This window comes from Lepisma saccharinum, chromosome 2, assembly GCF_977018435.1.
Source record: "Lepisma saccharinum chromosome 2, izLepSacc3.1, whole genome shotgun sequence".
Classification (NCBI taxonomy): Eukaryota; Metazoa; Arthropoda; class Insecta; order Zygentoma; family Lepismatidae; genus Lepisma; species Lepisma saccharinum.
The window spans coordinates 74,017,163-74,044,330 of NC_139230.1; the positions used below are offsets into that span (position 1 = coordinate 74,017,163).

At 38.2% G+C, this 27,168-nt stretch overlaps 1 protein-coding gene across 3 annotated transcripts in view; it reads right to left on the reverse strand.

Moving 5' to 3' along the window:
- Positions 1 to 287: 287 nt before the first annotated feature.
- LOC145984069 (uncharacterized) overlaps positions 288 to 27,168 on the reverse strand; it is a 192,609-nt gene continuing 165,728 nt past the window's right edge. For all 3 annotated transcript variants that reach the window (XM_083117456.1, XM_083117454.1, XM_083117455.1), the window contains 4 exons: positions 21,337 to 21,530; positions 13,411 to 13,590; positions 5,043 to 5,074; positions 288 to 414 (listed from right to left, as the gene is read on the reverse strand). The gene's annotated coding sequence lies outside the window, so the exon portion shown is untranslated. The remainder of the gene's footprint in view (positions 415 to 5,042; positions 5,075 to 13,410; positions 13,591 to 21,336; positions 21,531 to 27,168) is intronic.

Below are 27,168 nucleotides of genomic sequence, written 5' to 3' on the forward strand. Positions count from 1 at the left end.
CATTTTTTCAGCCCATGTATTAGATTAATGTGACATAGTGTAGCAGTGAAATAATTATCACAATGTTCAAGTACCAATATCAGCAGGTCAACATTCTATAGGCTTAACTTCAGTTTCAGCATAGGAAAGGAATACATTTAATTGTGGGCACTGTATTAGTCACAATGTAACTTGACCTATTTTTTTAAAAAATGGGAGTTTATCCACAGAACTGGTAATATTAGCATTTACTTACCATACATTTGTAAGCCTTACAATCATGTTGTTTAAAATAAAACACACAAACCTGAAAGAAAATAGTGGACGGTTCTCAGGATACAGCTGCTGATAAGCAATAGGCCAAATGTTCACAACATGATCATTTGCTCCGCTTGCTAAGTATTTTCCATCAAGGGACCACTTAAGCCCACAGACCTAGGGAGGAAACAAGAAAAAATAAAACTAAAAGAAACATATTTATACAAGGTGTACAACTTTGCTTCCGCCGTTTTCTGACAGGTGGCAATAACAGGAAGTAGCGGTCGAAAGAAGCAGATCGCAAACGTCACGCAGTTAGCTTGGACCTCTGTCAAGATAACCCCATTCAAACATTAGTCGAGTGGTGTGTGGATCGTGAAGTTGTTCGCGATTGAAAATGTCAGTGTACGAGCCAAATTCTCGCCATTTGCGGGAGGTTCTACTTTTGTGTTTCAATATGAATAAAACTGTGGCTGAGGCTCATCGAATGCTCTCCACTACGTATGGTGAGGACGCTATAAGTGAGAGAACCTGTCGTGAGTGGTTTCAACGCTTCAAGAACAGTGACTTTAACGTCGAAGACCGGCATAGTGGTGGAAGACAAAGTTTTCGAAGATGCACAATTGGGAGTGAAACCAAGTGAAACAATCACAGGTGCTCGTTATCGAACGCAATTAATGCGTTTGAGCCGAGCACTGAAGGACAAACGGCCGCAATACAGCGAGAGGCACGACAAAGTGATTTTGCAGCATGACAACGCACGACCCCACGTTGCCAAAGTGGTGAAAACGTACTTGGAAACATTAAGATGGGACGTCCTACCCCACCCGCCTTATTCTCCAGACATCGCTCCTTCTGAGTATCACCTGTTTAGATCAATGGCCCATGAACTGGCTGACCAACACTTCTGATCTTATGAAGAAGTCAAAAAATGGATCGATTCGTGGATCGCCTCCAAAGATGAACAATTTTTTAGACGCGGCATTCGTACGCTGCCCGAAAGATGGGACAAAGTAGTGGCCAGCGATGGACAATACTTTGAATAATGCCTGGGTAAGCAATGTTTTTCATTACAGCATCATATTTTTGGGGGAAAACGGCGGAAGCAAAGTTGTACACCTTGTATATTGCATTGACATTTACTAAACTCCTGTAAGGTCATTTCAGGTGAGATGCCCCATGTGCTGTAATTCAATGAGTTTCTGTGAGAATGTGCTATTTGTACTCAGCTGCAGTCTGAAACTTTTTGTGTGTAAAATCTGAGTTCATGCAAAATTTTTTATTTTTGAAATAATCCAGGCAAAAAGGTAAATTCCATCACTTTTCTACCTTAAGAGCAAAATCTAGACATTTTATTTACAGTTGTATTTGATTTAATTGGCCCCATTTTATGATGAATGATGCAAGAAAAGTACAAAGGTAGATTGACTGATTTGCTTAATTTGCTATTTGTGTCACTTTTGGCAAATTTGCGAAGATGGGGAAGCGATGATATGATGAAATTGATGAATGGACATTCACGAACATCCATGTCCAGGCTGAACCTCGGACCCTTGATGTCTTAGCACGATGTGTTAACCACTCCACCACGGGGGCTGGCAAACGTACAAAGAAATGGCTGTGCCTCATAAAATATTTCTACCACATATCCCCAAAGAAAAAAAAAAGTTGTTTTTTTTTCCGGACAATCTCGTGTGCCAAGGAATCAGACCAATATGTCAAATTCATCTTCCCAGCAAGCGTTTGTTCAAAGCATGATGAACAATATTAACAAACCTTACAAAAGTGATGACATACGACTTTTTCAGTTGAACTATCCTTGTCACCAGTTAATTTGTATCTTCATTAGTTTCTGATTTATTATACGACACACGTTTTTAGAAGTGATATCAGACAGAGCTACTGAGAGCATGTCCTTGGCAACCAGTCAATGGCAAGAGTGCGATGTACAGTTAGGAAACTGCACACTCAAGTTAAACGCCGTGTTCTGTATTTTTTCTTGCACGCAAGAAGTTTTGATAAAACTCACCACTTTAAGGTTCATCATAAGATGGGGCACGACATTTTGAACCTGACTGTCCGAGTCCCATGAATTTCCGTCGCCTATCATTTCTCGAAGAAACACACGAAACAACACGTCTCTACATACACACAATGCCCCTTTCATTTTCCTTCAGTGTTCAGTCTGTTTTTTTTTTTCGTTGCCACCGTGTTGACCCCGCTGAGTTGTTGTGTCTGAACATTGAGTCATTTAAGTCAGTTTGAGTTCAGCGTTTTCATAACAAGGGCAGATTTAGATAATTATACTCGTACGCCACGAAGAACAGTTGTGAGAGGATTCAATACATCCCTTATTGATTGATTGATTTGATTTATTTTACTTCGCTTTTCTGCCACTTTTGGCTAATCGTGAAGATGAGGATGGGTGATGATATGAAATTGATGAAGGGACACTTACAAACACACGCTGGGATTCGAATCCGAGAACCCTGGCATCGTAGCATGCTGTGCAATACAGTCCTTGTTTGATAGTTGTGCAATAGTGAGTGTTATTAAATAATGTCCTGCCAGCCCCTATGGTGGTTAGCATATTGTGCTATGATGCCAGGGGTCCTGGGTTCGAATCCCAGCCTGGACATGGATGTTTATGAATGTCCATTCATCAATTTCATTATATCATCACTCATTCCCATCTTTGCAATTAGCCAAAATTGACAGAAAAGCAAAACAAATCAAATCAAATTAATAATGTTGCTCTCGAAACCTAGTACTAGTAGTATATATTTTACCAAGGGTAAAATATTATGTTCACAAGATAGAAATCCACGGAATTTGCGTCAGAAGAAGTGTGTGCTGAAACAGTGTCTTCTCATAACCAAGATCTTACGGCTAAAGCATGTGGTGTATGTATGCATACTGTGTTGAGTATTATAAAACAGAAATAGGTGAACCGTTATTCAAATCTCATGGGAAACATGCCAGAAAACAGAAACAAGAGCGATGATGATGACCTTGCAGTTCCTCTATAATAAATACCTTCAAACTTCTTTCAGGTACGAGTTTCTCTTATATGCTGCAGTGATATATGTGTCGAATTCTTTACTATATATTTCATTGTACTGAAATATCACGTGCATGCATTATGTATAAAAAAGTTGAATATTGGACACAACGAATTATCTGTGATCCCCTTCCGCTAGCAGTTGGTTTGGCAATATGTAGCGCAAGAGCACTGACTGTGTATTGGCTGAACTCATGTTCATTCTAAAAGCGTATGTCGTATAATAATTTAAAATGTGTCAGACACTTTGTGTACATCCTGTACGTTAACATAACACAGCCAAAATTGTTGCAAAAATGAAGAAGGTAACATGTGAAAAAAGTATGAAACCAAGTGTCCTCAAATGAGGATGCTGGACATTAATGGGTTAAAAACAGAAAATGATTAACAAATAGGCTTATTCATATTCCTCCCAGGCTTGTTATACTTCTTTATTTTCCCCTTACTCACACAATTATTACACCTATCACCATACAACATGATTGTCCCATGCATGCACTTCTGCCAGTCTACTTTGAATGTTGCCTTTTCCCAGTATTCCAAACATTCTAAACATTTGAATTTGTTTCATAATTGTGAGTCCATGTTTTCTTCATCAGATGACTATTCCAGAGTATAGGTTATCGTTATCATTATTATATCAATGGCTAAAATTTCAGGTCATATTTCAGTTACAGAAATTGTACCATGATCCATGGAAACAAGACTAAACTAGGGTTGGGTCAAAAAATAACCATACCAGTAGAAATAACAAATGTAAGTTTTTCAGTCAATTGCAACGCTCATCGAATGCCGCTATAGAAATATTAACAGGTTCTTAGGCAAAAGAAGGATTTTTGTATTTTCTTTTATGACTGAGTTACACAAGGAATACTAAGAAAGTATAATTTATTTCTGGGTACATTTGTCATACATGATGGTCACATTGAATTTTAACAATGTACATTAAAAAAAATAGATGATAAATACTGTATGTGTAATATTTCTCCCTTTATTCTGTAATGTCTGTAGGTTTATATCTGGAAATGCATGACTGAGCTGGAATGTATATGATAAGCAACACAAAATGTATTATGTAGGGTCCCTTAACAGGCTGATCCAAAGGAATAGAGAAAGATAGACAGGAAACAAACACTATACATAACTTCATACTATGGGAATGAGAGATGCGGTAATAGATAATACAGGTACTTACGTTTTCCACGAAGCTGTTTTAAGTAATTTTCTATTAATTTCAGTAGCACCTATCAAATGGAAAAAACGGCCCAACCCACCACCGGACTTGAAAAACATATCAAATTCCACAACCATAAAATCGAAAAAGTACATGTCAAATACAAAGCACACACTCTCATAGACATAAAAATCAGAGAAACACACACCATCATGCACTACAACCATGAACTCAACATAGATAGTGGTCAGGCACACCATGCTTGGCTTCCCTTACTGCAGCAATTAACACCAGTGAACAGCAGACGACACATATGCAGACATACAGACGACAACAGCACACTCTTCTTTCATAGGAGATTGTTGAAAAAGAAGAAATATACAGCAGAAACATGCCAAGCAACAACAAACCGAATTCCAACGAGGATGGTGGAATAAACTGTTCATAAAGATTACAATGTAATTTCAAAATTCAAATAGAAGATCTTAATTTGTTGTTTCAGATCGTTTAGTACCTTCACATAAAACAATTTAACATTCACAACCATGCAACAAAATGTGTGTCACTTACGCAATTAATCCATAGTAAACAATCAGGTAAATCTGAAAAGAAATAACTACTTAGTAATAACATCAAGTAAAACAAATACTCTTTTCAATTGTATAAATACATCATGAGGGTCGTTGAAATGAAACATAGACTGGGGTGTAGAAGTTAACACTGTTTATAAGCAAGAAAATACACATCATGAAGAAAACATACTGGTATTACTTCAATAGAGGCTACAGATAAACACCACCACCTCCATTCAGGCAACTTTGCCAATGCTGAACAAGTTTCTGGATACCGTCCACAAAGAAGGATGCTGGTTGTATTTTGAACCACTATTCCACAGCATCTTGAACTGCTTGATTGGAGATGAAACACTTACTCTTCAGAGCCTTCTTCAGCAGACCAAAGATGTGAAAGTCACAAGGGGAAAGATCTGGGTTGTACAGTGGGTGTTCAATAACATCACACTGAAAACAGTGCAGTGTGTCCATCATTGCATTGGCAGTGTGTAGGCGTGCATTATCATGGAGCATGCTCACACCTCAGCAGTTTTCCTGAAACATGCATCCCAATACACGGCTTACATTTGCTGAAAGATTTCACACGCAGATTTCACTTTGCACAAGAATTGAATGATGTCCCATTGTACACGCTTACACACCCTTTGTGCTTTCACTTCCTCCTCTACTCAGCAGATGCATGAAACAGACTGCACACGTTATGTTCTGTAACTATGAACCACCAAGCCCTACAGTGCTGCAACCACCTAGCCTCCCTGTCAAATACTGTCTATGTTTCACTTGAATGACCCTTATATTATCACTTACTATGCATATTAAGACATAAAAGGTAAAGTGTTCCCCTGTGCATAGCACCACGCCATGAAGGCGTATAGGGGGTGTGGGGGTAACGCCCCACACTTTCTTGATCCGGTCGTGAGTGGGGGTGATGTGATCAGCATCACGCCCCTGACCGCCTTTACCCCCCAGGGTTTCCCCCAGGTACCCATGTTATTCGATGCTGGGTAGGCGCCGGGGCCGCTTCCACCGTTAGAAAAGTTCCCGGATTTGAACCGGCCGAGGATCGAACCCGGGACCTTGAGCATGGTAGTCAGACGCGTTACCGACTGAGCCACCGCGACATAAAAGGCATTTGATTAGGATCCCTTGTTGGTCAAATTATTGTACCCAATAATGTTCAATGAGTTTCATTAATAAGTGAGTAAAAAAAAAAATGTCTTCACAATATCACAAATTGTATATACACTACCGACAAAATGTTTAAGACCACCAGGAAAAAGTGTCAAAAATCAGTAGAAATGAATGTATTTTGTAATTAATGTACCAGAAACAGATGTAGGAATCTGCTTGGCAATGTACAAACAGTACAAACATAGGTGCATCCACTATACATACTAATGTCACCTCATATTTTGCTTTCATCAATTGTCCACCATGGGCCTTAATGACAGCAGCGCAAACACGTGGCATGTGCTCCAATAGTTTTTTTCCAGATAGGATGGTTGAATGTTACGCCAGGCATCGTTGATGAATTCCCATAGCTGTTGAGTGTTGCTGGGTACCTTCTTCCTGATGTCCCTATCGATTTGGTCCCATATCAGTTCAATTGGTGAAAGATCAGCAGACTGTGGTGGCCACATCATGAGAACTAATGCCCCTTCTGTTGCCTTGTATTCTAAATACAGCGTGCACAATTTGGATGTATGTTTGGGATCATTATTTTGTTGAAAAATAAACTCATTACCAACAAGATGACGACCAGAGGGGATGGCATGGTGCACCAATTTCTGATGATACCCTTGTTTTACCAATGTTCCCTGAATTTTATGTAGGTCCCCCATCTGGTTTCCGGCAAAACATCCCCACACCATTACACTTCCACCCCCATGTTTCACTGTGGGAACAAGACACTTTCATTCTCTCGTTGACCTTTTGACGCACAAAGGTTCACCTATTGCTGCCAAATAATTCATATTTGGATTCGTTGGTCCAGAGTACCAGTTTCCAGTTATCCACATTCCAACCTTGGTGCGTTTTAGCCCAGGCCAATCATTTCGTCTTGTTCACACGTTGTAAGAATGGCTTTCTAGCAGCCACTCTGCCATGCAGCCCTTCTTCACGCAACCTATTCTTCACCGTTGACACAGACGTCACTCTGCTGTTATTCAGGGAAGCAGCAATGACTGGTGCTGTTAGGCGCCTGTTCCGTTTGATAGTTACTGTAATATATCTATCGTCAGCTGCAGACATTACACGAGCTCTTCCACTACGTGCATGGTCAGCATAACTGTTGGTTTTACGGTATCTGTACAATGCACAATGAACACCAGTCTTGGAAATACAGTCAACTCTCGATTCTACGAGCCCGGGTATAACGACCCTCTCGAAGTAACGACCCTTTTCCCGGGAACCGTGAAAAATTTAGAAAAAAGTTGAAAAATTTGGAAAAAAAGTTGAAAAATTGAAGGAAATCGGCCGAAAAATGCATATTTTTTTCCCAATCATTCCCTTCACGAGCGCTCTACCACTCACAATTGGGTCTGAACTAAAAATAGACACCACCACACCATGCTTGAGTGATATCCAATAGCACTTGACCTCTGCCCCCCCCTCCCTCAAGCGCACCAATGTTACCCCGCACCCGACGGCCGCTACCCAACGTGCCAGGCTTGTTTTGCCACACTTTCTCTTGGATACGCGAGAAGAGAAGATCAGATGTGCTTGGATGTTATTTTAAATCGACCTTGACTTGTTTCCTTGTCCTAAGAGCTGCTGAAAACTCGCAGGTGAGGAGGGGGGAGCAGCCCGAAATGACTGATGGACTTGCAGTCTTTGCCAATGTGTATGGCAGGTCAAGCTCTTTCATCGATAAATACACCACCTTGAGAGATAAGATCGCAGGAATGTTCCAAAATACAGATGCGTGGCACCTGGAAGTTTGGCCCATCTGTCCAGCTCTGACCTAGATTTCAGTAGGTTCCCGTGAGTGAGCAACTCTCGACCTTGTAGCCGACAAATTCCAGTAACCGCTTTCATTCAAAACGTGTTCTTTGTTCCCTGCAACACTTCATAAAAAAGTGAAACTGTTAGAGATAATCAAAGCCACATAGGCGAACTAAAGATCGTCAACCCGCTTAATGCGTTGTCATCCAGGTTTCCACAAAAGTTTACTTCGATCTTACGTGCATCATAACTCCCGTTTCCTACTTCATACGTTTTCCTAATTGTGTCGTAATATCTGCCAAAAAAGTGTTCCGTTGGCTGACTGACTTCTCCCCTTTTTCCTGTCAGCAAAGGGGGGAGGGGCGATTTTCTTGCTCATGTGCGCACACGGGCTGATTACAGGTGAGGGTGGAAGTGGACCCACCCCTCTTCCTTTAACGTCTAAAATGGGGCAACCAGTTCTCAATATATTCTTGAAAACGAACAAAAACAGAATAAAAAAAAATTAACCCTCCTTCATTTTCCCAGCTTATTCTCCGCCACTGGTGTGCACGGTTGATAATTGCAGAATTCAGGTATTTTTTTATGATGTTGTCTGCATAGGAAATATTACCCGTATTATTGTCTGTTGCATGGTAAAACGTAAAGCAAGGGACATTTCTTTCTTCTTTACACTACTATTAAAAGTTCCGTCTTCGACAGTTGCGTTATCTGTAAAATGCTGGGATTTTTCTCTTCCGCCACCTGTTGCTCGAACTTCCAGCCGGTCTCCTTGCTTTTACGATGCAGCTGGCGCCAGTGTTTTGTCTAGCCTGCAAAGCTCTTGCTTGCCGATAACAGCGATGACTCATCCAGCGCGAAGTAAAAAGTTATTGTTTTGAATCTCGCAAAGATGTTTTCATTTGACGATAACGAAATTCGATCTCCAGAAAGGAAAACAAAGAGTTAAAACAACTTCATGTTCTGCGTCTTCTGATAAGCAAAACTGTAAATTTAATTCACATCAGTTTTTCTTCAGAACCATTCATGTGAAGAAAAAAAAAGTGCTCAATGTAGGAATCGTCGCTGAGATTAAAAGGACATTATTCAAGGGGAAAACTTTTGGAGGAGTGGGTGTTTGACATCGGGAATACTCCTAAATCCAACATTAAATCATCAATTAACGTGAGAGTAAATAACGATCTACCATTTTGATATGTAAAAGTGCGCAGTTTCATAAAGCTTGTTTTCAGTCAATTTTATGCTGATGGGCTAATCGGGACTAAATATAGAGTTTAAAGTGAAATTCAATTCCAAACCTAAATGACTTTCGACTCGGACGCTGTTTAATGACGTGTCCTAGAATACGCATTGGGTGAAGACAGATCGCAAGTTGCGCGTTTCCTTTTTCACACTGGATTACAATGCAACTCAAGGAAGGAGTTTGGACTGCTCCCTTGAATGGGGAAGGGGGGAGGGTGAATGAAGTTGGTTGAAACAAAGAAAAAGTTGTTGTTTTTTTGCGATGTATTTTACACAGCCGAACCAGAACGAAAATTACAGCCCCGCCTTTTTTCTTTTGTCTGGTGCCTAGAAAGGTTGTGTTGTTTCTCCCGAGAGATCTAATCTTACTAGTTAATCTTGTAACAGACAATGCTCCACTAGACACGTATAAAATCCAACATTCATTCTGCCCGATTATCTCCCGACTTTTGCTGGCGCCAGTGTAACTGGTGTTAAGATTCTTCGAGTTTCGCTTGCAATAAGCGAGAGATTGTTTTCCTTTCCACAGGTCTCAGTGCAAACGGGTTTCTCATGAACTAGAATTGTAAGAATTTCCTTTAAAAGCAACGACTGTGCACAATTGAAAGAAAGTAACATTATTTTTTGTGAAAACGTTTTCATGTTCTATTTTCCTTCTCACAACACGCGTCCTGTGCATAACAGGTTGTATAACTACCAGGATAAATGGTGTTACCATCTCCTATGCATCTTTGTGTCCGTTAGAGCTCCGTTTAAGCAGAAAATTGGGGCAAATTCCAATAACGACCCCTTCGAAATAACGACCCTTTTACCGGGAACTGTGAAAGGTCGTTGAATCGAGAGTTGACTGTATTCAGTTTTCTTGCTTTTTCGCGTTCCAAATAACCTTAATTTTTCAGTGCATATATAACAGCACACTTTTCAACCGAAATCGCCTGTTCCCCACGATGACGGGCCATTTCACACAGCTCCACTTAACTTGAACACCTCACACACAATAATGGGCTTGGATTGTCGCCTGCATGAACAGCAACTGACCCTGAGCCACTGATAAGGATGTGCATGAGGCTGGCTACTGTACTCACCGGTTTCACGCACACAGCTGCAATGTTGCCAGTTTCAGCAAAAATTTTGTCACTTTCCATTTTGCGAACCACATGCTACACATTCGGAAAAAAAATTGGTTTCCTGTCTTGCGAGGTTCAAACTAGACTACATTGCATTTTCCATGTGTATCGTCACGTCTTTCTTGGACAGGAACAGCTGGTTCCATAGAACACTCCATACTGATTTTTTGGCCGTTTTTCATGGTTGTCTTAAACTTTTTGTCAGTAGTGTATGTATACACATAATAATTAATTGATTAATTAGTTAATCCACCAAGAAATTCAACAATGTAAATCATATCCATTTAACAAGTGAACACAATATTAAAAATTTCAAATATAATCTGGTGAAAATAATGATTGCATTCAATTTTAAGTTAAGTACAAAATTCACTACTATTAAACATCAATTGACATAAAAAAACAACTGAAGGGTTAAATAGAAGAAGGGTGCAACTAATAAAACATTGTTTGGAGATAATCAATGAAAACTATCAAGACCTTGCTTCTCTTGCTGGAATATGACAATATTCATGTATATTGTAGGGATACACTTCTCTCTTGTGATTACAATGAGTTTCATGGTTAATGTTTTAATATTATACAAGAATGGAGTATTTGAAAATTTTGAATTACACCCTTCTTTCATAGGAGATTGTTGAAAAAGAAGAAATGTACACTTGTCAAACAAATTAGGGGAACAAGTCAGAAACTGCATGCACAATCCAACAAACTGTGCAGCTATGGTTTATTTGTGCTCAATGGTCCTTGCTGTAACAATCCACACTGGAGTGTGGGCACAGCAGCTTCAAGATTGATGCCACAAGGCAAGACTCTGTGTGGGGGCTTGAGTAGTGGATAATTCAATATGAACAATGCCATCACAGTGCAATTTACAAGAATCTATCACATAGAGCCATTGGAAGGTTTGAGGTGGGACAGATGCAAAGGCAGGTAGCAGAAGCCTTTGATGTGTCTCGAAGTGTCATTTCCTGCCTGTGGACACATTTTCCGGATGGGAAATGTGCGATGGAAGCCAGGACAAGGGCCTCCATGGGAAGCAACAGCAAGGATGACCAGTATACTGTTAACGTCTTGTCAGAATAGGCAACAAACTTTGACTGACCTGCAACATGAGCTCCTCACAGCAAGAGAATGCAGGGTATCAACTCAAACCATTCACAACTGACTGTGAAAAGGTCTCTATTCTCGAAGGCCAGTGGTCTGTGTCCCTTTGACTGCATAACATTGTTGGGATCATAGAAACTGGGCCACAGAACACCACGATTAGGGGCATGCCGAGTGGAGTCAAGTTCTCTTCTCCAATGAGTTGAGCTTTAGTCTGCAGTCAGACAATAGATGCCTGCTGACCTGGAGGGAATGTGGAACCCATCAATGTCCAACTAATGTGTATGAAGTACCCAGTATGGTTGCGGTGGAATTATGGTGTGGGCAGAATCATCAATGCCCAGTGCAGAGACTTCCATGTCATCTGGAACGGTACATAGACAGCCCAGAGGTATCGAAACATCATCCTCATGCCTCATGTTCTGCCTCTGGCTGCAGAAATTTTCTGGTTGTCCATTTTTTGGATGATAATGCCCACCTCCCCCAAGCATGGATGGTGAATGACATGCTTCAGGGCGAGGACATTGAGTGGATATATTGGTCAGCGTGTTTCCCAGACCTTTATCCAATAGAATATGTCTGGGATGCTCTGGGAAGATGCATATCAGCTAGGCTGGGACCTCCTGCAACTCTTCAACAGGTGGAAATGTCTGTTATGGAGGAGTGTTGAAGACATCTCCAAGAACTTATTAATAATCTTGTTGATTCAATGCCAAACATAGTGTTAGCAGTTCATGGAGACCACATACCTTACTAGTGGTCGGTTTCTGTTGTGAACATCACTGTTTGTATTAATACGTATGTTTGGCCGTGGTATACTCACCTGTAATGTGTCGTATCATGGGTCACTTGCATAAAAAACGTCTTGTGCTTTGCAGTAGCAGATTGTTCATAATGTTACTGTATCTGTCAAGGGAAAGCCCAACACATGCAACTAAATCACTGTTGCACCACTTTCTGGGTTGTTTATTAAGTTTCTGGCTTGCTCCCCTAATTTGTGTATTTTGTAATGCTGTGAATTTTCATTATTTATAATATTTCCCATACGAAAGGCTAGATACAAGCTTACTGTTAATTACAATAATAAGGATGATTACAGTGTCTCTTTCACAAAAAAAAATACCAATTTTTTACTAGTTTACTATCAGAAACTTAGAACTAGATAATGTCATGTAGTTTCACGTTATCATTTTAACTTCAAGCATAATGTACATATAAACACCATTCCAATGTCATTGTAAAACATGCTATAACATAAGTATGGTAACACTCATTCGAAGAATTGGTGAGTGCCACACAATTAGATTCCTACTTCTAGAATAATATGAATAAACCAACATTTTACATCATTTTGTTAGGCATACAACCTTAAACTCTTTTCATATAATGTCATATACAATGGATTCAGAAATGCCTAATTCTTGATTAGGGCATCAGAGATATTTGCCTGGACTCTGATTGCAAGACTGTTGTTTCAACTTTTCCATCTGATGTCCTCGGTCTATCTGATGATTTTATTTTCCCCCCACACTACTTGTCGTCCAGAAGTACATAAACTATCCACAGATATTGTTCTCATGTGGCGAGTCTTATTGATACTGGTGTCTAAATTGCTTTTGCACCAGAATCACACATTTGTGTTCTGCCTGAAATAAGGCAGAAGAAATTTTCTCTTGTAGGGTTTAAATTGCACATCAATGCTAAAGTTTACACTGCAAATTCCTACCTGGTAGCACACACAATGTTGATTGGAGATCTTCACATAGTTTTCTCAATCAGCAGTTTGTGGTGCTACCTGCATGTGCAGAAACTGCTCGGGTTGCTGGATGTATTTAAACAACTTTCAAGGTGTACAATGACCATTAATATATCTTTCATAATAATTTCACTATTAATTCTCACAAATCATGTATTTAATGCTAGTACTTAAATAAAATATGTACATACCTCTAGTGTATGACTTTCCAAATTGGAAAGAAAATAATTTTGTGACCGCACATCATAGTTATGGATGGCACCTACGCGAGATCCACAGGTTAAAATATATGAATTCCAATCAATAGAACTAACTCGAGCTGTATGGGTCATCATAGTTCTCAAACATTTTTTTCTTTCACAGTCAACAATCTGAAAAGTAATATATATTAGATAATGAATTTCGAGCAACAATTATAATTTTTTAACAGAAACATGTTCATGTTCTAACTTAACTGAAAACAGACTGGCAAATAAAGTGAAGGGAACAACAGGATTTTTCTTGTTTCCTTCTAGACAAGTGCTAAGAAAACTGCAGTGGGATGTTGTGGTTATCCTCTATGTAATCCTGAGTAGTTCCCTCCGACAACTGTTTGTTGGGACCATTGGGTACATACACACACATGCGCTAGTGAAATAGAAATCACTAAGTGAGCGTGTGAAACTGTTGTAGTGATGGTGATGATGCGATGTAACGTGTGCATGTGTTTGAACGGCACAAACGCTTTACCATGGAACATGAGGATGTTGAAGACTATGAAAAAGCAGGTTGCCTGTCATGGCAACAACAGAAGAAAATGTGACAAAAATTAATGACACTGTTCAGAATGATTGCTGAGTCAGCATTCAAGGGTATTGATAAAGAGTTGGTGGAAACTTACTCAGTGATTTCTTCAATTTCACCATATCTTGAAGTTAGTGTGCTGCTCAAGTTTCACATTTGTCATTTTACGGCAACATGATTGCCTAACCTAACCTAACCTCCAACCACTGCCTAACTACAAGTGACAGTGACCCAGGGTTGTCATCAGCTTCTTGAAGCTTCAAGGTTTATTTCCAAGGAATGCGCTCCCCACTGTTGCACGTATACTTCGAGGGGGTTACCAGTTGTGTTTCTTTTTAGCCAGACCTCACAGATTGCTTTCCATAGCTTCATTAAGTGGCAAGTCTTCTCATAGTTATTATTTACCAACAATGAAACGAACTTGCTGTTGCATCCATGTATATAGATTATTTCTCTTTGGAAGCATTTCCCTTCAATGTCGCCACAGAGAAGGGTTTAACAGCAAACTGAAATAAAAATTTTAAAGAAAAAAACCTGTTTGCATTGTTGTACGTACCTACCAATAGTGTATTCGTATTTTAAAGGGAAAAATTATGCCACAAAATAATTTTTTATGTGATGATGCACATTAGGAATTTGTACAATATAATACATTCAGGCATCACAATATACCGTGCGTCCATTTCGATCTGCAGCCGAGAGATCGGGAGAAGCGTGGCGGGCGGCACTGACGGAGATGCCGACATTTGCGGCCTGAAATGCCTGCTTATTTTTATAGACATATGCAGACATTTATATAAATATTGCAAAACGAGCACTAACCTGTGTTATAAGAGTATGGTTTTAATTTTAGTAGCTTAGTGACTGTATGTGCCGATGATTTTGACACGCCCACCTCTTGTGAAACACGGTGTAGAGGTTTGTTTGGAGAACGTTCTAACGCTGCACCAATATCATCGAGTTTTGCTTCGATTAGAATCCGTCGTTTTTGCTTAGGTGTTTTAAAATTTAATGAGTTTCTCGTAATTTAAGGACAAGATGTATAACCGTATCTCTGTGTGGAGTTGAAACGCATGGCAATTTCTGTACAAATTACCTACACACGTCTCGACACGAGTTTGTTTTCACGTAGGTACGTGTCATACATAAAAAAATCTTTGTTCTAACGTGAATCTTGCGGCTGGCATTCCAATCGTCTCACTGACACGTCACACATACACACTACAATAACACAAACAAGTAACTTCAAGTAACCAAGAATAACACTCTTGTGCACAGTACGAAATTAACACGCTCTTGGTTTACATTGCTCACCACTATATTTACAACTCTGTCTTCATCTAGTCGCGAAGGAACAAAAAACTCGAGCTCGGAGATTTCGGATTGCAAGGAAGCTCACGAACACTATTGACTTTTAACGGTTTCTTCTACAGCGTAATCTTGATACAGTGTTGCACATTCAAAACCTCCAAACGATCCCCATCGGCACAAAACTCTTTCAAGGATATAAACTTAAGAAGGACGTTACTGGTCAAAACTATGATTAAAATGTTTTATTATCTGTGGCTCTTAACATCGTTTCTAAAGCGTATTTTTTTGTGTATATAAGAGCAGAACTTAGATGAATTACAGAAGAACTTTTGCATGTTATAACACAGGTTAGTGATCGTTTTGCAATATTTATATAAATGTCTGCATATGTCTATAAAAATAAGCGGGCATTACAGGCCGCAAATGTCGGCATCTCCGTCAGCGTCGCCCGCCACGCATCTCCCGATCTCTCGGCTGCAGATCGAAATGAACGCACGGTATAATATATATAAAAACAGGCATAAAAAAAATTGATGAACTTTATTTTGTTGTTACTGATAGTTTAAAAATTTGAAAAAAAAATATTACAATTTTAATTTTAATGGCTTAATTGCTGTATGTTTAAACTTTAGTGAAACAACTTGACACTTATTCCATTATTATCTGTGTTGGTAATAACAGTCACTTGAATTTCTTATGTCTATCAATATACAGGGTGAGGCAGTCAAACGGAAAGATTTAAAAAAATCACAAAAAATAGAGAGAGCAAATATTAGTTATTTTTTGAACATGAAGGTACTGTACATGAGTGGAAATTACTAGTGCACCTGAAATATGTTCATTTTTTGAATACGGTGTCAGTAAGATGGTATCCTTGGTTTTGCACACATTGTTGGAGTCTCAGAGTAAATCCACCCATGATGTTGTGAGAATGGTGGGTGTGACCTTGAGCATCTAGACAGCCAGAAGCTTCAGTAGCAATGGAGTGTTGGTCAAGTGTGCATTTGCTGTAAAGGCAAACTCTGATAGTTTTCTTGGGAGCTCAACGCCCTTTCCGTTGAAAGTTTCTTTCAGTTAACCCCCGCATGCTCCCGTGCCTTCTGCTACCACTATCGGCCTTTGGGTGAGAACTTTTGAAGCCACTGCTAGCACAACAAAGAAAAGAGGTGGTGAAAAAACACACCGGACACCAGACAATAGATCGGCTGCGTGTAGCCTTAGAATGACATCCACGAAAATCAGCTAGACGGCATAGCACAGAACTTGATCTCAGCAATTGAACAGTGAGAAGGATTTGAAGAATGACCTCCACTACCATCCATACAAGATGTAGGTAGTGCAAGCCCCAACACCTCAAGATTACGAGAAACTAATACACTTTTGCCAAGAGATGTTAAATGTTATTGGAGAACATGAAGAAAGAGTTCACAACATATGGATGAGTGACGAAACTCACTTTCGGTATTGGTCCAAAAATAATCCATACACACTCCATGAAACGCCTCTATTCAAAAAATGTAGCAGTGGTGTGTGCATTATCATCTCGTGGCATCATCGACCCCTATTTTTTCCAAAATGAACACTGTAACATGGTGACTGTAAACAATAAATGTTATGCGACATACTGGTAACCTTTTTCCTGCTTGCCCTCAATGACTATGACCCAGATGAAGAAACACTCTTTGAGCAAGATGGAGCAAGTAGCCATACTGCTCGAGTGTCTATGGATGTGCTTGGACTCTCATTTCCTGGTTGTCTCATCAGCAGATTCAGCGATATTCCGTGGCCTGACCATTCACCCGACTTGGTGGCTCCCGACTTTTTTCTTTAGGGTTACCTCAAATCTAAAGTATTCAAGGACAACCCTCCAGGAACCAGGGATGATTTGAAGGAGCGAATTCGGCAAGAGATCCACAATATTCCGTTGGAGATGCTACGCAACGTCATGGGCAGATTTACTCTGAGACTCAGACAATGTGTGCGAAACCAAGGATGCCATCTTACTGACACCATATTCAAAAAATGAACATATTTCAGGTGCACAAGTAATTTCCACTCATGTACAGTGCATTCATGTTCAAAAAAATTAATAATATTTGCTCTCTCTATTTTTTGTGAATTTTTTAAATCTCCCTGTTTGACTGCATCTCCCTGTATTTTTAAAAATATGTATCTCAATTCAACTGTTATTGCAATGTTGAGGAAAATTGCCACTGCCCTCTTGGCAGTCACAGTCTATATTATGGAACTATATTATGGTGTCAGCTGGGATAGTGATTAACCTAGACCACAGAGTATTATTAGCCAGTTTTGATGACTAAATCCAGTTTGATATTTTCCATTACAAAATAATGAAATAATAAACACTTAAGTGTCAAGGTAAATGCAGTTTTGAAGAAGCTTGTCATGATTCAATTTAGACTACAATAATGGGTTAAAGCAGAGTTGCATTACTATGTCATGCTGTCTGTGTTGAAATGCACATTTTTCATTATTTGGTATGAGATCCATATCCTTTTTTCTTCCATGTGCATATAGTGATGAAGGCACAATTAGGGGATGTGTGGGGGGTGGGGAGGTTAAGGCCGCATACATTCTAAATTGTTGGCAATTTTGGAGGCGATGTGATCAGCACCATGCTCCGGTCACCTTTATCTCCCAGGGTTGCCCCCCTGCCCAGGTACCCATTGATTTGAGGTTGGGTAAGCCTCGGAGCCACTTCATGCAACCTTACATCACCCACCCAGGGTGATTGTCTTCATTACACTAGTTGCATTTCCAGTTGGCGACTGGCCTTCATGGCTATTTCTGGCTCATTCACCCCCCCCCCCAATCTTCAGGGGGGAGGTGGCTCAATGAATGCCAACAACTTCAGTTGTGAAGTAAACACTGTAGGAGTAACATCTCCCGAAGCAACGTTGCAAAACATAGTTCTGTTTTTGCCGCTTTCATACCAATGTGTGAGTGGTCATTCCGAAAACTTTATTATGTAGAACAACGTTTACAGTTGTACCATTAACCCCCATTGATTTCTGGTAATAATGATATCGTTGTCGGAGAACTCTCTCACTTTACAGTACATTTGGTACCATGTAGTATATGCACAATAATCTAACGCAGTTATTTTTAGTGTTTTTTATTTGATTTTTTTCTGCGATGTTTCGTTCTGGTTCCCCAGAACTTTTTGAAGCTACACATACAACAACACAACCTCAAATGGCTAGTCATTCTACACTTCTAAGGAATTAATGTGTGTCCTTAATTCCTCCTAGGTAGAACTGGTTTTTCCACCTTGCAGGTGTTATGGCTGACTGTTTCTCCCCCTCACCTCAATCCTGTAATCTACAGTTATTTTTAGTGGTTTTTATTTGATTTTTTTCTGCGATGTTTCGTTCTGGTTTCCCAGAACTTTTTGAAGCTACACATACAACAACACAACCTCAAATGGCTAGTCATTCTACACTTCTAAGGAATTTATGTGTGTCCTTAATTCCTCCTAGGTAGAACTGGTTTTTCCACCTTGCAGGTGTTATGGCTGACTGTTTCTTCCCCTCACCTCAATCCTGTAATCTACTCTTCTTGTCTTATGATCTGAATTATATCCCCTGCTTTGTCCATTTTCCTGTGCTGCCTCCATTATCCACTTAATTTCTCTTGTCATAGCTTGCTTTGTTGTTACATAATCTCATTGCTCTCTGTACAAAATTCTCCCAAATGTTGTCTTTGGTTCTCCTTTCATGTGCAGATTCATTTTGGATATACTTTCTCCCTGCTAACTTTTTATGGTACAGAATGGTTTCAATTCCTTTCCCTCTCACTTCAATGGATATATCCAGGTAGTTAATTTTTCCATTGTCCATTTCTTCTTTTGTATACTTTATTCTTTCATGACCTTCATTCAATAATCTAAACATTTCTTCTGTTGCTTCTTTGTTTTTTGCTATGAAGATCACATCATCCACGTATCTCTTGAACAGTATAACCTCATTTTTCAAGGTTTCCATTGCTCTCTTCTTTATCCAATGTATACATACATTGGCTAACAAACATAAGGGGTTCCCCATAGCTAATCCTTCCTTCTGTTTAAATACTTCTCCTCCAAAACAAAACACACTATGACTTATGCACACACATCTGCCCATCTTATTATGTTCCATATTGTTAGTTCTTCCACCTTTGCTTCTTGTAACAATTTTCCGAGGGAATCCAAAGCAATTTCTTTTGGAACACTGGGGTACAATTCTTTTATGTCAAAACTTACTAGATCATTATTTCCATCCCATTCTATTGTTTTCAAAATATTGGTTACTTCTTCGGAATGCTCTATTGCAAATTCTGTTTTCTTCCTGAGGTCTCTTATTGTTCTCTCACACTTTTTGGCTAATTTGTATGTTGGATGATGTACATTGGCACAATGGGTCTCATTGGAATATTTTGTGTCTTTTTGGAAGTCCAAATGCTACTGGGATGGCCACTTTTCTTCATTTTTAGCCTCTCTTTCTCTTCCTCATTATCCAACTAGTATCTATGGTTTCATGTACTCGCCTTATTATAGCATTTAGTGGGTCAACTTTGACTTTTTCAAAATCATCTTTATTGAAACACTGTCTCAATTTCTTCATATTCTTCTTTCTTCATTATTACCACATTGTTCTCTTTGCCTGCTTTCATGATCACGATTTTCTTTCCTTCATCCATTCTTTTACTTTCTTCACATTTTTCTTTATATTCTCATGTGAAGTGTTCCTTTTCTCTCTTGTACTGAATTCATTTAACATTCCGTCTCATTGTGCCATGCATTCATTCTCGAAGTCAGTTCTTTCACATCAAATAGAAACCACTAAAAATAACTGTGTTAGATTATTTTGCATATACAAAAAGTGGTTATGCGAACCTTCAAGAAGAACATTAACATGTAATATATCCGACACTCATTTGTTTTATCCTGCTAACAGTGTTCAGTGCCTTGTTACTCGAAAATGCCCGATGTTAGTCGAAGAAAGTTCAAATGATCATTGATTTGCAGTTTCCCAGCTGCCAGTTCGAAATGTGATCAGTGTAGTTACCTACAAATTTGTGGATGCATTTTATGCTTCTTACCCAGTTGCAAAATATGAATAATTGTTAGGGGCATGCATATTTCGTTTTTGACGAAAAAACGAAATTTGAAGAAACACATTGTAGTGTTAATTTTTCATGTTTTTGAAAGGTGTGAGATGCATTTTGTGACCATGTTTTGTCACGAAATAATGCGAAATGAACTTCAAAAAGCGAAATTAACTCTTAAACACGAAATTTACCATTTATATACCGACGCGACACTTTCTGAAGTCTGAAGTATCCTGTGAGTTATGCAATTCCCGGAAAATTGATTAAATCTGCTGTTAATATTGGAGAAGCAAAAATGGACTCCTTTACACAGAAATAAACTTAATACTCTTATAACTACATAAATGTGTTATTAGAAGTGAAATGTTAATTCTGTGCAATAAGTGTAGTTTTTAAATCAAATTTAGGATTATATTCACAATTTTAAAACCAAAATGTCTTTTTATATACCACTTTTCATCCAATTTTTCACCGCTATAACACCGATTTACCGCTTTTGAACCCGAAATTGACTCAGTTTTTGTACCAAAATTTTGCTTTTTTATTTACCAAAAATATGTGCCTCTAATAATTGTCAAAAAAAATAAAAAATGTTGCTGCAAAATTTGATCAAGTTCTGTCAAGACTAGGACCTTCTTGGTTCCACATTGTGCAAACTGTTACACCATACACTGTTTTCTTTAAAAAGTATGTTTTATTACTCCATAAATAATTATTAATACTCTTGACACCATTGAATAAAATTTAGCTACAACATATCAAAACAATAAAAGTCAATAACATTATTGTATTCTTTAATCTCAGCCTAATTCTTATTCTATCAATTACTATTAAATATGAGGAAGTAATGTGGAATTCAGTCATATTGTAACTATATTTATTGGAAGGAGAGGTAGTTCAATAAGTCCACATACCTGTACAGAACCGGTGCTTGAACCCACAGCCAGAGTAAATCCTTGTTGCATCCATCTCACTGAGCAAATATACTCACTCTCACACACACTACAGAGGAATTCAGTTGTATTTGTTTCTGCATTCCATAGATAGAGATTACAGCCAAGTGCCAGCGCCAAAGTGTTATTTGAATGCCAATCCACCAAGTTCAGATCTAAAAATAAATTTTTTTCTTGCAGTGCACATCTATTTTAACAGTACTGCTTTTAAGTTGAAATGCATTGATCATAGTAATCAATTACAGCTTCCTATGTCCAAATAATCATCAGGGTTGGCATTTTGCCTGTTTTTTTTTTTTCAGATAAAAACCAATAAAACCTGGGCAAAACTGGGTTTTATTGGGTTTTTTAAGGTTATATTTAAAAATATATATTTTAAAATGAAATTCATTTTTCCCCTTGTAGTAATATATTGTAACATTCAATTTGTACTACTTTATACCCTGTCCCAGACATCTCTGGAGCAAGCGAATGAAAACAAGTCTCTGCGCAAGTAGTGATGTGAAACGGCTCCTCCAAAGAACACAGGAGAGGGTAATGGATTGCATGAAGAGGGGGAAAAGCGACTGCAGTTACCAGCCTCTGCATCATTGTGCACTGCTTTGCTCTGCCCATTTGATTTCCTCCCCTTCTCTGATGCTATGCACGACCTTGTTCCAGAGATAACTGAGACAGGGAATAGTTGACCATCAAAAGCAATTTAACATTTCTGTTAACATATTCTCTTCTAAAATATTTGTCTAACAGTTTGATTCTATTCTTCCTGAAGAGAGTAATAGTTAATGTTGTTGCTTTGTGATCAGTTTTCATTGTTGCTTTCCCTGAGGAGGCACATACTTTGGTGTATCCGACAATCAGACTACCGGGGGGAGGGGTACAAAATATGTTATAACCAGTGCTTTTCTTTTCTGCCAGTACACAAAAGAACTTCATACTGGCACCTTATTGTAGGTGACGACTAATAATTTATTTTAACAAGAGAAATGCCTATGATGCCAGAGGTCCTGGGTTCAAATCCCAGTCTGGGCATGGGTATCCTTTGTATGTCCTTTCATCAATTTCATCATATCATCACTCATTCTAATCTTTGTGATTGCCCAAATGTAGCAGAAAAAATAAATAAAATAAACCTAATCAATGAAACATACAAGAGAAGTGCATATTTATGTGTGTATACTTGGATGCATCATCATTTATGAACATAACACAATTAGTTGTTATGATGAACACATTAACAAGCAACACAGTAACCTAACAAATCAGCTTGAATAGTGCCAGAACCATTCTTCCAAGAAGAAAAACAAAACAAGAACTGTAACTTTTTTTTGTTACAGTGAGACTTCTAATTTTATCGACCAGGTTTGTTAATTTCTTCTCTCTGCAATGATACTCAAATTTAAGCATGCTAAAGTATTCATGATGGTTGCGGTAAACGCGGTTTAAACTTACTTACGTGAAACTGAGAAAATTTCGCACTTCCGCATTGCACAATTTAATGGTTAAATCCCATCTCCGCTTCAAACGCCGTACCCTTTTGTGAATGAAGACAGTGAATCTTCGAAATTAATAGGATTTAACCATTAAATTGTGCAATGCGGAAGTTCTAAATTTTCTAAATTTCACATAAGTAATGCTAAAGTATGTTTTTAAAAATGCAGCACATTTTTAGTAAATACTACTAGTGAATATTTCATTCTGAACTTCAGTTTATGAAACAAATTATGCTACAGTTACAAACTCTATTAAATAATCTAAAAATGCTATGTAACATGTTTTGAATCTGTTTCAATAAAATTTGTTCACAGTTTACCAGTTGTTTATTCCAATTATTTTTCTGGATATTTCAAGCAAAAATAACTCCTCCGTGTATTAACCATGCCAAATTATAAGTTTGCCATATTTAATTGTCTGCTTCATTTCGTCCAAATGGAATACCTTATAATACATCCTCCAAAAGATCTGGCTGTTATGAAAATAGCAATTCCCATGATCAAAACATTGGTGACCTTCAATTTTGTCCCAAACGCTCCCCAAACATGTACTATATTTCAAAACATTTGTCAAACTATAGCTTAAGTGAAGCCCTAAAATTCTTGAAAGAGTTTCTATTCTTAATCTCCAAAAATGTAGTTTAGGGCATTTGAAAGTGTCATCAGAATTTGGAATCTACCTCAGCATATGAAAAATCAATTTCTTATCTACAATCTTGAAATGCTTTGAACAAATGCAAAACAGAATCATTGCCGAGTTGTACCTAGTTGTGATTAATTTCAGCTAAAAACCTCTAAATTTCCTGCAGTTATCATGGTCTCAAAATTGGTGACTTACCCCCACCCTTCCTAAAACACACACTATATTAAAGCTTTTATTAAAAAGGTAAAACTCAAGTGAGGCTGTAACATGCCTGAAACTTGTCTGTGTTAATCTATGAAAATATAACCTAGTAAAATAAGAGCATAATTTAAAGTTCTCACAACACATGTTAAACTTGTCTGTCGTCTACTATCTTTAAACACGATGACAAATTTTTCTCAAATACAATGTGAGACCAATCATTCAAGTTATTGTGCGAGTATAAAAATTGCAACTAAATAGCATTGCATTTATGGCAGTTATCATAAAAACAACATTTGTGATTTTACCACCACTCCTCTCCTAAGCTATGAAATATTATTTTAAAAGTTTTACTGCAAAATTGCAGACCAATGAAATCTCTAAGGGAGAATTCACACCAAAGCAACACATGGCATGTGACACAAGAGTTTCACACTGAAGAGACAAGATGCATGCGAAATGTGTTACTTGTTTCTTTACTGAGTTTGCATGATAGTACCGATATAATTGCATTAATCAGTTTATTAGTCAACCGAAAAAATGTAACAAGAGACATTGTTACATCTAAATCGCATTGAAGAGGCATATTGTGCATGAGAAAACTGAGAAATAATATGCACTGACCTCAAACTGCATATGCTAGACTTTCCAGTCTGAATAAAGCGAATACCTAAACACTACAGAAATGGTTCTCAACCTTCATGAAACCATGTTCCGGTACATTTTTTTTTCTTTTTTTTAGTTAATGCCCAAGCGCAAGAATTTTCCTTGTGAATCTTTACAGTATTTAAGATTTTATGCATAAATTAACATGTACCTATGAAATTAAATGTTGATAAATTCTAGCATAATCATAAAGAGTAAAAATAGTTTGATTACATGTGTAGGACTGTTGACAAATATAAAGAATATGGATGACGAAGTGGTAACCTCTCCGAGTTCGATAACCGATGGAGGCACAGGTCCTACTTTAAACTGTGGGTCGAGTCCTGATAAGTATATTTGTGCATAAAATGGACTTAAACAACAAAAACTCACAACTCAAATATGATATTAGGATTATGGTAGTTGTCAACCACTTTCAGTAGAATGTTTCGCAGCTCAGTGTAGTTGACACGAGGGCACGGTATCGGGTCAGTTGAGAATAATGCACTAGAGTACTTCATCATGTTGACTGATCTATTTTCAACTAAAATGCCTCCATATGCTGGCTTTTTCAAATAAAAGCAGTCACGTCGTAATTGGCGATGTTGAAGGCAAATTACAGCTGATAACTGCATCAAGAAACTCGATAAAATGAAAAGAATGTTGTTTAAATCTTAAAACATTGAACATATCGATACTTTATTATATCAACAAATTTGAGCTTCAAACATGTTTTAAGGCCTCCAGCTGGGCTCTCTTCTAGAGTCTCAATATAGCTCGTTGGGGTGAAGTATTCACTGTGCATATGCGAACAACAAACTGAAGCAACACTATGCACGGTATTGAAAAAACGGCAGTCTGAGAGACACGTAAGCGACATGGCAACACATGCATCTTGCAGTGTCCCTTTGGTTCGAAAGGTTCCATTGATTACTGAGGATTCGCTTCCAAGTGACACGTGTCTCCTGTCACATGTTGTGCGTCTCTTCAGTGTGAATTCTCCCTAAATGACTCAGTTTACTTCCTTATACTCTGAAAATGTATTCTAGATTGTTTTGAAAAAAATTAGAAAAGCACTGTAGTGCATAGCACAGAGACATGGGGAAAATCAGTTTTTCTGCCACCATCTTCACATAAATTCTCCAATTTTGCTCACAAGTTTTCTAGCTGCAGATATAATTTTACCTAAATGATTCTACATTTACAGCAGCTATCATGGCCACTATCATCCACTCTAACTCAAGTTCTTCCTAAATCATGCACCATATTTTGATAATTTTTCTGTCAAATTGTGGTGCAAGTACATAATACTCCTGTAAGTTTCATGCAAAAAAACTTGACATTGTGGTAATTATGAAGATGCACAAAGTATGTGGGTATAGAGCACCTAACCAGATATAAATAACATTTTACTGTATAGGCAAGCAACCCATTTGGATGAGAAATGAAAAAAATCATTTAAAGAGTGTTGATTTAATTATGCCACAATTAACGACATTTCAATAAAATATACTCAATTCTCCCTTGTAATGCTTAAACATGCAAAAATTTCTTGTATCAATTGATCATCACAGTTGAAACTATGATGTGCCACTATGGTTTCCGCCCACATAAGGAAGTGACAAAGTGCTCCCACATATCAAAATTATAAGCTTTGTTCAAGTATAATGCATCAATCAATGCAAACGATTTATCTAAAAATTTCTGACACTTTCTCTTTTGTTTCTTGGATATACCAGGTGTCCCAGAAGTCTTTCCCTCATTGCAAACTTTATTCATATCTGCTATATGCAAGGTAGAGATGCGAAAGTGATGCCAAAATGTTGGAAAACTAACAAAGTTTTTTTTGTTGTAGGTTTGAGTAATGTGGCTGTAGTGTAGCAGTGTTAGTGCCCAGCAAACCAGAAATGTTCACAAATCAGGAAAAAGCACAGCATGTCCTCTGGTATCACGAGACCCGGTCACCAATAACAGTGCAGAGGAACTTCCAAATGTACAGAATTCTTTCGTCTAGAATATCTGCCATCAATAAGTTGGTATTTAAAAAATGGAATTTATCTTCAAGACGCCACCCAATGTCAAGAGCATTAATTCCGGATTCCTTGGCAATGACACTGCTACACTACTGCCACATTACTGAAACCTGCAACAAATCAACTTGGTTAGTTTTCCAACATTTTGGCAAAACTTTCACATATCTACATTGCATATAGCGGATATGAATAAAGTTTGTAATCAGGGAAAGACTTCTGGGACACCCGGTATAAACTTTTTATTTGGGTTAAAATACATTTCTAGCATTATTTGAGGAAAATAGCCTGAAAAAACCCACTGCCTTTTACTACATTCATCACTTTTAGTATTATAAGTTCTCCTAAGCTTTTTCTTTACAAGTTTTCCAAAAAAATATATAATTGTAGGATCTCACAAGTATTTAAAGCATTAACTTAAAAAAATTTCTGAAAAAAAAAAACCTCTCAGACTGGGTTTTTTGGTGTTTTTTTTCTGAAAAACTGGGAAAACTGGGCTGGGCCCCCCAGGCCAACCCTGACAATCATAGTAATGAATCATACTGGATTACATTTAACTCTGGAAAAGGTTAATTGGTACAGGAGTCACAATTTAAAGTAGAATCTGAATAATGCGGGAAAGACTAGAACAGGTGGTTGCTCATAGAAACATCCCAGCTGGATGCGATAGCTGTGACGTCATTGAGTAACTGCACCAGAACAAGGTTAGGTAGACACAGTTTCCAAATCCCCTTTAGGGTCATTCCACGTCAGTTGAATTAGACCAAGACACACATAGTCTCAG